The sequence below is a fragment of the Salmo trutta genome, chromosome 12 (assembly GCF_901001165.1).
Source record: "Salmo trutta chromosome 12, fSalTru1.1, whole genome shotgun sequence".
In the NCBI taxonomy this organism is placed as follows: Eukaryota; Metazoa; Chordata; class Actinopteri; order Salmoniformes; family Salmonidae; genus Salmo; species Salmo trutta.
Window position 1 is genome coordinate 52,701,429 of NC_042968.1, and position 14,456 is coordinate 52,715,884.

The window sequence follows — 14,456 nt, forward strand, 5'->3', positions numbered from 1 at the left end:
ATTGAAAATGGGTCGTGGATGGGTATTCCAGCATGACAATGACCCAAAACACACGGCCAAGGCAACAAAGGAGTGGCTCAAGAAGAAGCACATTAAGGTCCTGGAGTGGCCTAGCCAGTCTCCAGACCTTAATCTCATAGAACATCTGTGGAGGGAGCTGAAGGTTCGAGTTGCCAAACGTCAGCCTCGAAACCTTAATGACTTGGAGAAGATCTGCAAAGAGGAGAGGGACAAAATCCCTCCTGAGATGTGTGCAAACCTGGTGGCCAACTACAAGAAACGTCTGACCTCTGTGATTGCCAACAAGGGTTTTGCCACCAACTACTAAGTCATGTTTTGCAGAGGGGTCAAATACTTATTTCCCTCAATAAAATGCAAATCATTTTATAACATTTTTGATATGCGTTTTTTCTGGATAATTTTGTTGTTATTCTGTCTCTCACTGTTCAAATAAACCTACTATTAAAATTATAGACTGATAATTTCTTTGTAAGTGGGCAAACGTACAAAATCAGCAGGGGATCAAATACTTTTTCCCCCCACTGTACAGAACAAGGACAGGTAAACAGAAAGAGGACAGATGTCACCTCCCATATCCATCCTGCCATCAACCCCAACTTTTGATCAATTAAGATGAATTGGAAACAAAACTACAGTAAATGCAATAAAGATAGTCCTTTATTTAGTGGTAGAGCCTGAAAACCTATTTTCACCTCTAGATGGCAGTGCTGTGTAAGTCAACAGACAGCAGGAGAGGAACTAGACCAGTCGTTCTCAAACATTTTCTCAAACAAAACAGCCGTTTTATGATAGCAAATTCACCAGGGACCCCCTCATAATCAGAACACATAAAAATAGCATACCATGAGTACCATGAGTTTTACCATGACTTCGACAGCGCATGGCTGGACCAACGTATTCTCGGGCCCTGGGAAGGAAGATTTCAAAGGCCCTCCTCTCAAAATGTTGAAATTTTCAAGTAAATTTCCTGCAATTCTACACATTTTGCCATGGGTCAGAGAAATGTTTTGTTGTTGCATCTTTTAAGCTAATATCCTGCAATTCTAAACATTTTGCCTTGAGGCAGAGAGAAGACCTTAAATTTAAAAAGGTAACTGTCCAATGTTTTCAGATTTCTATAAAATATACAAATAATTAAATCACAATATGCATAAAATTGTTTTCCTTCCAAAAAAATTGTAATTAAGTACTTTAATGGCCAGCTCATTCTCCTCAGGAGAATGACATCCTCCTCAATGAGGAAACAGCACACATTTTCTAAAGGTATGTTTAAGATACATGTGGGTTTTTTTAAGTCCCGCACAGTAATCCTATTTCCCAAGTAAAAATAAACTTTGAATGACCAATAATGTGACCGACCGGCTCGTTTCGGTCTGATGTAGGAAAATTTGACATTATGTTTTTTACATTGGATAAAAGTAGAGACTCAGAGCTAGAAAATTGTATATCACACTACAGTTGAGGAACAATGGGAAAGTAATTCTGCTTTGAAAGTTGATAAACTTGTAACCTCACTTTTGAGAAATGGCCCTTGAATCTTTTGGTACCTACTGGCGGGCCCCTCTTTGTTTACACTCATTCAGCATAATTCACACCCTTTTAAGCTTTAGCCCTACCCATCTCTTTAAGGATTCACATGTGAGGCTATGTACTAAAAAAACGAAGATTTCAAGACTAAAGGCTGGCTTATACTACAAGTGTGTCCGTAAATGTAATCTGGGGGTTCGTAAACTCAGAGTGTTGTCAGATTGGACATTCGTAAATTCAGAGCGTTTTGCTCTCAGGGGCGTTCAGAGTGCACACTGGACACTCTGGCCGAAAAGTAGGGTTGATCCGAGCGTTCTGACCCAACAGCAGGCAAGCACACAAGCTAACTGGCTAACGTTGGCTAGATTGCTAGCTACTTCCAGACAAAAATGAGAGAACAGCTCACTCTGACCATTTTACTCACCCTAGCAGAGCTGGCTAGGCAGTTTTTATGTTATCCAGAGCATTGGTGACTGCAACTGTGCTGCTGGCAACAATTTAAATACGCTTTTCTGCAAACGTTTACTGGCACCCGCCATATTCAACGGGTGTTGAGCGTTCGTCAATTCTTCAGTTATTTTACACTCTCGCACATTCAGGCGAGCATGCTCTGAAATCGGAATAGATAGCCAGAGCGAATTTATGAGCTACGTCTATCGACAGTTGTCGCAGTGCTAAACATCATAAATATTCTATTGAAATAGTTACTTGCCTAGTGGAGTCTTTTGTTTAGACAGCTCGCTAGCTAAACAATTAACCATAATCCCAACTCATAACGTTACTACCCTGCAAGAATCTGCAGGTATCTAACCAACTAGGTTCAATGTTAGCTAGCTAACATCAGGCTATAACTAGCAATGCAAATGGATCTGAGATACGAATAATATTGCTACACCGATCATACATGTAATGTTAGCTAACTAGCAAGCCAGCTAACATTAGCTAGCTAGCTAACAGTACACTTTAACTTGAAATGAAAACGACTGACAAAATTAGAAATGTGTAAAATCTGAAAATGTAGCTAGCTAGACCCGTATACATGGATGGACGCTTCTCCCTCTTTGTCATGGTTGCCCTTAGTTTGAAGATGAAATCCGGAGACAGGTGTTTTATACAACAGCCTTCTTTCTGTGTTTTCTCTTTTCGACCCCATCTGCATATTTGCAATCAAACACCAGAATTTCTCCATCTCCTTAGCTATCATACTTTAATTCCACTGATTTCAAAACTCGGTCCTCCAGAAAGTGGAGAGCAACACAAATGCAGTTCTACTACGTGATATCTTTGAAAAAAGCCACAAAAGCGTGCTACATGGCAGATCAATCCGAACGAATCTCTTGGCATGTCCAGCCCACTCATTATCTCAGCCGATCATGGCTAGCGGGAAGGTTGCTGACTTTTTCTGTGACTAAACCAACTAGGCTCATAATTGAAAAATGTTATTCGTATTTACAGATGGCATACAAGTTTGTTATTAAGGCACATGAAAGTTCACATGTTCCAGAAGGCATTTCTGCCCCAAAAATGTTATGTTCAAACAGCTCTCCTGTGAAGTCATGACTTGCGACATACACCTAGTTTCCTGAATCAGGTCACAATGCGCAGTGGTGTAAAGTACTTAAGTGAAAATACTTTAAAAGTACAGCTTCAGTACTATTTATGTTTTTGACAACTTTTACTCCACTACATTCCGAAAGAAAATTATGTACTTTTTACTCCATCCATTTTTCCTGACACCCAAAAGTACTCATTACATTTCAAATGCCTAATAGCAGAACAGGAAAATTCACACACTGAATTCCAATTCACACACTTATTAAGAGAAGATCCCAACTGTTTCTAATCTGGCGCACTCACTAAACACAAATGCTTCTTTTGTAAATATGTCTTGTTGGAGTGTGCCCCTGGCTATCAATACATTTTAATAAAAAATTATAATTGTGGAGTCTGGTTTGCTAAATATAAGGAATTTTAATTTATTTATACATTCACTTTTGATAATTAAGTATATTTTAGCAATTACATGTATTTTTGATACTTAAGTATATTTAAAACCAAATACTTTTACTTTTACTCAAGTAGTATTTTACTGGGTGACTTTCACTTTTGCTTGAGTCATTTTATATTAAGGTATCTTTACTTTTACTCAAGTTTGAGAATTGGGTACTTTTTCCACCACTATATGTGCACACATATTCTGGCCTTGTGTTCTAAAAATAGCTACAAAAAATTATTTGTGCACTCAAGTTATAATTTATTGTGGCAGAACTAAAGAAACATTCTTGTGTTCTGTTCATAAATGTGGATTCATTCCCCCTGTGAAGAAACCGTGTAGAAATGTTGAAATGTAGCCTATTTCCCAAATATTGCAATAGCCTAAGGTGTCCAAAAGTTGCTGCTTTCAAAAAGAATAAGAATAAAAGTCAGTCGATATTCTCAATCACAGCTTTATGAGACATTGAACAGACAATATTAATGGCATGTGCGCGCCACACAGACAGACACAAGGGTCAATATCACAAAACATTTGGAACATGCAACATTTTACATCTTTCTAAATTGAGACAGGTATCAATTATATTTTATCCAAGTTTATAATTGTGTGGTGTTGGCCGTGTCTTACTCTTTAAAATACATTACACAAATTCTTGATATTTGACAATGTAACTGAATTCATTTGAAAAAGATGCCAAGATAACAGGGTGGACCAAGGTATAACAGGGTGGACAACTATAACGGGACAGAACATAAATTAAACCCTGAAACCTGAATACTGAACACTGAATAGATATCTACATAGTAATACATGTAGTAACAACATTGGAACTGCTATTTAGTTACATATTCATTGTGAAAACAACAATACAAAAATACATTGCATGTACAAAATCATTGGAATTAGCATTAAAACACATTCCTGTCCCTCTCTTCCTCTCCCCCTCCCTCGCTCTCCCCTTTCACCCCAAATGCTCTTCCACATACTTCCAGGTGGATTCTTCCCTCTGCAAATAGCGTTTATTGACAGCCAGTGGCTCTGGCATCAGACAAATTATCTGTCCATCAAAGTACCAACAAATATCTTCCTTTGGACTTGGCCAGAAGAATTTGTTGATGCCATTCCGGTGCATGTACTTCACCTTAATGTTATGTTAGCATATGATAAGATATAAAGAGTAACAAACACTGTATACATTTCAATACTCAATCAACTACTGTACAATATAAATGTATGTACTGTATGTGTGTATGGGGAGGAAGGAGGGTTACTTCTGTTCTTGCCTCAACATCACTCTCAGTAATGAAGAACATCTCCACAAAGGAGTTTTAAGACCCTTTAGGACATTGTACAGGGCCTGGGATATCCTAATCTCTTGAGAGCATCTCCAATACCATCTGGTGCCCCTTTCCGTGGCTGGCCTCAAAGAAATTCCAGTTGACCTCTTGAAAGCCTTGTTTGTGTGGTTCTGTGGCAAGCAGGTAGAAGTTCCCTTTTTGCTTGTATTGTGTAGCCGGCCCGTCATTAAAGAAATTAAGCTGGCTGACTTCAGGGTACTTCTGCTTCAACATGGCAAGAACCGGATCAAGGTGGGCCCAAATGGCAGGTGGATCATGTCTCTGTGATGGTGAAATGGAGCAAAAAGCAATTGGTGGTTGGTCTGCAGCAGTGTAGTGCACTCCTGTGTGGAGAGTGGCTTGCTGGTGAGATCCTCCAAAATGCACAGACTGGATCTCTTGACTGTATTTGCATGAATAGTTTTCGCTGAAGTCAATGTGCAGCAAGCACCCATTGTTCTTCAGACTCTCCCTAAGCTCGCTATAGGCCCTGTATTGCCACTTGGTATTAAAGATGTGTTGCCTAAAACTTAGCGTGCCTATCTTGAAACTGACTGACCAGTTCAGTTCCTGTTATTGTGACCTCCCTCTCCACGGTTATCATGGAGCACTTCTCTACATATTTTTGGATCTTCTCCAAGGTCCATTATGTCAGAAGAACTTCTACATTCCCAGGAGGTTTTAGAGTTGGATGGGTGGTGAGTAAGCAATCCTTACATTCACCATAAGCACATAGCTTCGATTTCGGGTTCCACATACTTGAGTCGACCATGTCCTCAAGGTTTTTGGTGGACAAAAGCCCAAGGCTGTGAAGAGAATTTGCCATGAACAGTAAATTCTCATGGGTTTTGCACTGACAAGTTTCACGATCAGTGTCATTGGGCGTAACAACCCAAAATGGTCTGAGGTAGCAGAAGGAGGTATAGGACAACTGACCTAGTTCCTCAGGCAGGAATTCCTGTGCAGATTTTTTCATTGTGTCAGTCAGAAGCCTCTTCTGCATTTTGTTCTTTAGTCGTGTCATGGTTTGTTTGTGTCCGGTCGTTATACTACTTACATCATCACCGAGAAAGAAATCCTTCACTTTACTTTTTATTTCAGTTTCTGTTCTCCTTCCCTTCCTCGTCACAAAAGAGCAAAGGTCCCCTTCCAACTTTGCTCTCATTATTTGAAAAGCCCAACACCGTCTTCTGAAGTTTATACTTCTTCAGTATATTCACAGGGGTCACTTTCGCAATGATTTGCTTGTTCTTCTGATTCCTTGCATTTCTGTATTTTGTTTTGATATCTTTAATGAGAGATGTTTGAAAGACAAGAGCCCTCTTAATAGGTGATGTCACATTCTGACGTCTCAGCAATGCTTTGACTGTTGAATGAGGCGATACAGATGCCTGTTCTCCCCTAATCGTTGCATACCTCTTCCTGTATTTTTTCATTTTTTTCCTCTCCTTTGCCACTTCAGATTTTAAATGCTCTCTCTCTTTTTGGAGTCTTCTGTGTGTTTTTTTTCTAATGTGTTCCCCTTGCTGGCATTGCCTAAAACAAATTAAATGCATGGTTAGGATTCTAGGGGTAGAGTCAGAGATAAAGTTAAGGATAAGGGTTAGTAGATCGGGATTAGGGTTATGGGTTATGGTTCGGAATTACGGTTAGAGTTAGTAGAAAGTTTAGCAACTAATAATCTTAAATGCCCTATCTTAAGCATATTCTAACCTTGAAGGCCCAGGCTGATTTTCAGGAGTTGAGAGGGGTGTTTGGGACTGCAGCAACGCACTAGCCTTGGCCCTGGCTCTGAGTATCCTTTTTGAATCTCTCCATTTCTTCCTTTCTGCACACTGCACTCTGTCACAGAGTTGAGCTGTTGCCTTCTTCCCTGTCTCTCTATCTTTCCTCCATTTCTCCCTCTCTTTCTCTAGATACTCTCTCCTTCTTTCTGGGTCAACTTTACATCATTCTCTGTATTACCGCTGTCTTTCAGCTGCACTAAGAGGAGGTGCCATTCCTTCAGAAAGAGCTGATGCAATTGATATGTATTTATTCTTTAAATACTATACATGCGACAGTGAGGGAAAAAAGCTTTTGATCCCCCTGTTGATTTTGTACGTTTGCCCAATGACAAAGAAATGATCAGTCTATAATTTTAAACCTGCAGCGCCCGCAAGGTCCCCCTGCTCAAGAAAGCACATATACATGCCCATCTGAAGTTTGCCAATGAACATCTGAATGGTTCAGAGGACAACTGGGTGAAAGTGTTGTGGTCAGATGAGACCAAAATGGAGCTCTTTGGCATCAACTCAAATGGCCGTGTTTGGAGGAGGAGGAATGCTGCCTATGACCCCAAGCACATCATCCCCACCGTCAAACATGGAGGTGGAAATATTATGCTTTGGGGGTGTTTTTCTGCTAAGGGGACAGGACAACTTCACCGCATCAAAGGGACGATGGACGGGGCCATGTACCGTCAAATCTTGGGTGAGAACCTCCTTCCCTCAGCCAGGGCATTGAAAATGGGTCGTGGATGGGTATTCCAGCATGACAATGACCCAAAACACACGGCCAAGGCAACAAAGGAGTGGCTCAAGAAGAAGCACATTAAGGTCCTGGAGTGGCCTAGCCAGTCTCCAGACCTTAATCCCATAGAAAATCTGTGGAGGGAGCTGAAGGTTCAAGTTGCCAAACGTCAGCCTCGAAACCTTAATGACTTGGAGAAGATCTGCAAAGAGGAGTGGGACAAAATCCCTCCTGAGATGTGTGCAAACCTGGTGGCCAACTACAAGAAACGTCTGACCTCTGTGATTGCCAACAAGGGTTTTGCCACCAAGTACTAAGTCATGTTTTGCAGAGGGGTCAAATACTTACTTCCCTCATTAAAATGCAAATCATTTTATAACATTTTTGACATTTTTGTTGTTGTTATTCTCTCACTGTTCAAATAAACCTACCATAAAATTATAGACTGATCATTTCTTTGTCAGATGGCAAACGTACAAAATCAGCAGGTGATCAAATACTTTTTTCCCTCACTGTATATATCCTGTAATTATGTAATACAATTTATGAACAAAATCACATATTTTGCAACACATTACTGCAAAATATGCATTTGTCCACCCTGTTGAGTGCATGTCCACCCTGTTACGTGTACATGGATAACAGGGTGGACAATAACAGGGTGGACATATATTTTATATACAATTTTGAATGATTTATCTTGAGGACAAAAAAAGAACACTTTTAGTGATATTGACGCACAAACAAACCTGTTTCATACTGAAGCTCCACCTGGAAGTAATATTAGAAAATATTTGCCTGCACTTCGTCCTGTTGTTGCATGTGATTTGCACTATAGCTATATATGGTGGTTTTAAGCTGCTACATTTTCATAATTTTTTTTTTTGGAGAGAGAGAGAGAGAGAGAGAGAGAGAGAGAGAGAGAGAGAGAGAGAGAGAGAGAGAGAGAGAGAGAGAGAGAGAGAGAGAGAGAGGAGAGAGAGAGAGAGAGAGAGAGAACCACAGCACATACAGAAAGGTCTGGGACACATCATTACACACAGGAAAGTCTTTGGAATCCCTAATGTCTCCTAGGCAGACGGGTCCTTGGTTCAGAGAGAGTGCAGGTTAGGGGTGAGGGTTAGCTACGGGGCAGTGACAGCTTGGAGGTGGAAGAAAGGCACCGGCTTCCCCATACGTAGTGCGGGGGTACAAGCTGTGCCATTGTTAGGACGTGTGTCCCCTCTCTGTCTCCCCTGGTGGGGGGACTGCTACCTCACGTAAGGGGGTAGCAGTCCCCCTATGTGGCTTCTCCCTCCCTTTACACTGAGACACTTTTGACTTTTTGTCTTTCTTTATTGAACCATTCTCATTTCATTTAAAACTCACCACCCAACCCCCCCTTAAAAATAAAATCAAAAATACATCCTGTGATGCATACATGTACCACATGATACAAACCAACATCACAATACTCAAAAACATACCCACTCCTACAACCGTATATCCAAAACATCTTCCCCAGCTATACAGACAGCCCCCCCAACACACCATATCTCCTGAAACATCTCCACACTTTTTATCATTTTATAGAACTCAAACTCAACCTTAAGGCGCGCAGAGACCATCCCATTAAACAATAGTAAAGGGTCTGTTATCCCCCCACCTTTGACCCTGTTCCTCCTTGTTAGCCAAATAGACAACTTCGCCTGAGCAAACAGAAAATTCAACAAAACACATTTGGCCTTCTCCTTATTTGAATACCTGTATCCCATTATGAACACCCCAACAGTAAAGACCACCCCCAACCTCTCACACAGACATTCCAACAGAGACATTAATGGAATTAACCTGGTGCACACAGAAAACACATGGTGCACTGTTTCTTTCATTTTACAGAAAGGACACTCCTGCCCAACTCCCGGTTCAACCCGTGCCAGCCAGCTGTTAGTGGCCAGGGCTCCATGTAGAACCCTCCACTGGAGGTCCCCTGACCTCTTTGGTGCTGGGGGTTTGTAGAGCCCCCTCCATCTAAAACCCACCATACTCTCCGCCCCACATACCCCCTGCCACTGATGTGCCTTTCCTCCTGTTAGGCTCCTAATGTTCCTCACCTTAACACAGAGGTTGTAGAGGGCTTTACCTCCCACCCCTTCAAACTCCCCCAGGCTCGGAGTGTTAAAATCTAACAAGTCCTCCAGACCCCCTTGCCAGTCTCCAGTCTCTGCCGTCACCTGCAGTGGCGGAAAACTTGGTGCCCCCTCTCCCTTTGGCTGCTCAAACATCCCTCTTACCGGCTCAGACAGTGCCTCCTGGACCTCCTCCAGGAATCTCTCCAGCAGCCTAAGAGACATTATCCCTGTTTGCTGTGCCAAGACTTCCGGGCTTTTCCACCCCTCCTCTCCCAGCAGTTTCAAGTCACCCAGCCTTTTTACACCCCCTGCCATCAGTTGTCTCTGCAGGGTGGCCGACGGGACCGATCTCAAAGGGATGGCTGGGTTGTGGAAGATAGGCTCCTCCCACACCCACAGCCCAGGCTCCACACCCCCTTCTCGTGTGGGCCTTAGCAGCTGCCAGGCCTTCAGCACCCCAGAGTAAAAGTCTGAGAGACCTGCTGTACTCAGCCTCTCCAGCCTCATGAGGAACAGCTGCCGGTCCAACCCTAATCCGCCAGCTCTCCTCAGCAGCGCGCATGCTGGTTCCCTCCAGCCAACGTCAGTATGGTACAGCAGTCTCTGCACCGCCTTTAGCCGGAAAGCAGCCATCCATCTTGCCCCAGTTTACCTTAGCTGAAGAAGCTCCCTCGTACACCTTCAGACTGGTCTCCAGTGCCTGCATATCTTGGCCATCCCTGACCATCACAGAAACATCATCTGCATATGCTGACACTGCTATTCCTGTCAACACATCCATGCCTGTCCAGCACACTCCCTGCAGTCTCCTGCGTAGCAGTCCTAAAAAAGGCTCAATGGCTAGTGTGTATAACTGCCCAGATAGAGGGCATCCTTGTCTAATGCCCTGTCTCACCCAGACTGGCCTACTGAGCCCCCCTCCCACCTTGACCATGCATGACGCCCCAGCATACAACAGCTTCACACATGTCAAAAAACTCCTCCCAAACCCAAACACAGACATCACATTAAACAGATACTCATGGTCCACTCTGTCAAAAGCCTTCTCTTGATCTAAAGAGACCAGTCCGAAGTTCACATTAGACCCTCTTGACAAGTCCAACATGTCCCTAATTAAGAACAAGTTGTCCGTGATTGAGCGTCCCGGTACACAATATGTTTGGTCCTTATGTACTATCGAGTCCAAGTGGGACTTCAGTCTGTTAGAGAGGACCTTGGCAAATATCTTGTAATCCGCACAGAGCAATGCCACAGGCCTCCAGTTCTTAACCTCTTGACGTTACCCTAGGATAGGGGGCGCCACAGCGCAATTTGAAAAAAAATCGTTCCCATTTTCAACGGCCTACTAATCAAAGTCAGAAGCTAGGACATGCATATACTTATTTTATATGGATAGAAAACACCCTAAATTTTCTAAAACTGTTTGAATGGTGTCTGTGAGTATAACAGAACTCGTATGGCAGTCAAAACCCCGAGACCGATTGAACCAGGAAGTGGGAATCTGAATTGTGGACTCGACTTCACAGCCTTACCTATAATTCACAACGTGAAAAAATGATAATTGAGCACTTTCCAGTGCTTCCACTACATGTCCCCAGTCTTTACAAAGTGTTTTGAGGGTTCTGCGGTAGAAACTCAGTGAAAGAGACGATGTGGCAATTGGTCACAGTAGTAGGGCCATGAGCATTGTGACGTCGGCGGCCGTGTCTGCCCCCACCTTTGGAAACCTTTTGAAACACATTGAAATCGTCCCACTCGAATCTGATTGGCTCTCTTGTTGAAACAGGCCCTGACGATTATTTTATACAACGTTTGACATGTTTGAACGACCCTAACTCATAGTAAACAGTCATTTTGCGTTAGCCAGGTGCCGCGCACGGATCAACATTTGATTACAGCCTTAGGACGCGCTAACAACAGGAAGCTAATGGAACATAAAGCATGGACTTTTTCGACCGAAAATACATTTGTCATGGACCTGGGATATCGGGAAGTGCTTTCTGATGAAGACAACTAAAGGTGAGGGATTATTGGCGATATTATACAAGATCAGATGTGATTTGCAATTGTTCAAAGATGGCGCCGAGCTAGGCTTTGGAGCTCATTTTCTGGGGTATCGCATCCCATTTGATCTAGTCTAGTTAGTCAACCTCAGGTGCCGATGTAAAATGCTGTTTTTATATAGAAATATGACCTTTATTGAACAAAAGATTGCATGCTGTGTGTAACATGATGTCCTAGGTGTGTCATCTGATGAAGTTTGTAAAAGGTTAGTGCTGCATTTAGCTGTTTTTTGGTTATATGTGATGCATGTGCTTGGTTGGAAAATTCATATGATGCAATTTTTACAAAGTACTCCTCTAACATAATCTAATATTGTGCTTTTCCTGTAAAACCTTTTTGAAATCGGACAACGAGGGTCGATTCAAGAGAGGTGTATGTATAAAACGATATGAGACAGCCCTATATTTGAAAAAAAAAAAATATTGAATTTCGTTATGCTAATGTTGCTAGGAGTTTTCGCTGGAAAATGATCCCGCTAACGGGATGCTATGCGCAAGAGGTTGTTCACACAAGTCCCCTTTTTTGGGCAGGAGAGTCAGAGCCGCCCGACGGCAGCTCATCGGCAACTCTCCTACCCCGACGCATTCACGCAACACGCAAAAGAAATCCTGTCCAATTATTCCCCAGAATTTTTTATAAAACTCCACTGGGAGTCCATCAACCCCCGGTGCACGACCGGTGGACATCTGGGTTACGGCCTCTGCCAGTTCATGGGACAACAGAGGAACGTCCAAATCATCCCTCTGTGCCAGAGAGAGTTTAGGGAGTCCTGTGAACAAGACCTGAGCACACAAAGGATCACACTCTTCTGCCCTATACAATTCAGTATAAAACTCCACAGTCCGCTCCCGCATCTCACCCACCACAGAGGTCACCCGCCCATCAGACAGCCGTAGACAATGCATACCCTTGGCTTCACTGCTCTGTCTTTCCAAACCAAAGAAGAAGGAGCTGGGAGCATCCATCTCCTTGAGCATGGAGAATCTAGCTCTTACAAGTGCTCCCTTTGCTTTAACCTGGAAAAAACTGCCCAGGTCCCTGCGTAATTCAGCTAAATTAGCCTGGAGGCCTACATTGCCTTGCCCCACCATCTGTACCTCCATCTCCCTAATACACCGCTCTAGTTCCCCCAAAACTCTCCTAGCCTCTGAGGATGAGAGAGCTGTGTACTGTTGACAGAAAAGCCGAATTTTGACTTTTCCCACATCCCACCATTGGCTCAGAGACTCATAATCCTCTATTCGCTGCCTCCACCTTTCCCAGAAGGTCTGGAAACCTGCGCAAAAAGTGGCATCTTGTAAGAGCTTTACATTGAACTTCCAATAGGATGCCTGCCGGGGCCCTGGTGAAATAGACAGCCGAGCCATGGTTATGTGATGATCTGAAAACCCCACCGGGAGAATGGTAGCGCCCAACAGCCTATTGCTCCGATTCCTAGACATATAAAACCGATCAAGTCGGGCTGCACTCACCCTAGCCCCAAAAACCTTCACCCATGTATACTGTCTTGTGTTCGGATGTTTAGTTCTCCAAACATCCACTAGGTCAAACTGATTAATAATATCCCTTAACACTCCCACTGACACTGAATGAGGCTCTTCCCCATTTCTGTCTTTTGTAAAATCCATTGTGCAGTTCCAGTCCCCTCCAACCACCAGTGTCTCCTCAGGCACTACCTGTGAGAGTTCCTGTCTAAGACTCCCAAATAGAACCCCTCTTTCTCTCCCTGTGTTAGGCGCATACACATTTATAAAGACAAACCCCATATTGTTAATTTCTGCTTTAACAACAAGGAGCCTACCCCTACACACCTCCTTTGAGGAGCAAATTTTTACAGACAGACCCGGTGCAAAAAGGACTGCCACTCCTGCACTAAGATTTGTCCCATGGCTCAACACACTTGCCCCTTTCCACCAGAGCCCCCAATCGACTTCATTCAATACATCACTATGTGTCTCCTGCAGAAACAACACCTGTACTTTTTTTTGTTTTACATATTCACCCAACACACTCCTCTTTCCCGCATCTCTGGCGCCATTTATATTGAGCGAGCCTACCCGTAGAGTCTCCATAAGAAGTGGGAGAAAAGCCAGCAGAGAAAGAGACCAATAGCAAAGCTCAAAAACCCCAGTGTCAGAAAGAAAGTATACATCTAAACAGTGTCCGAAGGTAGACCCTTACGCACTGTTGTGACCCACTTCCTCAACCTAAACCGTTTCCTGGGTGAGAGGACACCATGCCCCTCATTTCTCACAGCATGTTGTACTGATCGTACAAACTTTCTTGAATCAGGGAAAAAAGCCTCAAGATTGACTTTTTTCCCCTTGGTCTCATTCAGGAACCTTGTCAGTTCCCTCACTGTGTACTTAGACCCCTCTGCTTGACTGGCTGTCAGCTCCGGGCCTATTGAAGAGGAGTCTGAAAAAAATAACTCCTCATCCTCTTCCTCAGACTCACTTTCCTCCTCATCTCTATCTCCCACCCTGACCACCTGCCCTTCCTCTCTGGTCAGGGCATCTCCCACAGCAACAGGCAAAGTTTCCATTGTGCCTTTAACCACACCCTTTTTCCTTTTCCGCTTGGCACCCTCCTCCTCCCCCCCTAGTCTCTTACACTTCCCCACTGTACTCTCCTCATCCACTGTCATAACCTGACTAGACTTAGCATCCTCTACACCACCCTCCATATCATAGCTAAACCCAGCCTCAGCTACCCCACCATCTCTAGCCTGACAAGGCTCAGCCTCCACTACCCCACCATCTCTAGCCTTACTAGGCCCAGCCTCCACTACACCACCATCTCTAGTCTGACTAGCCCCAATCTCCACTACCCCACCATCTCTAGCCTGACTAGGCCCAGCCTCCACTACACCACCATCACTAGTCTGAC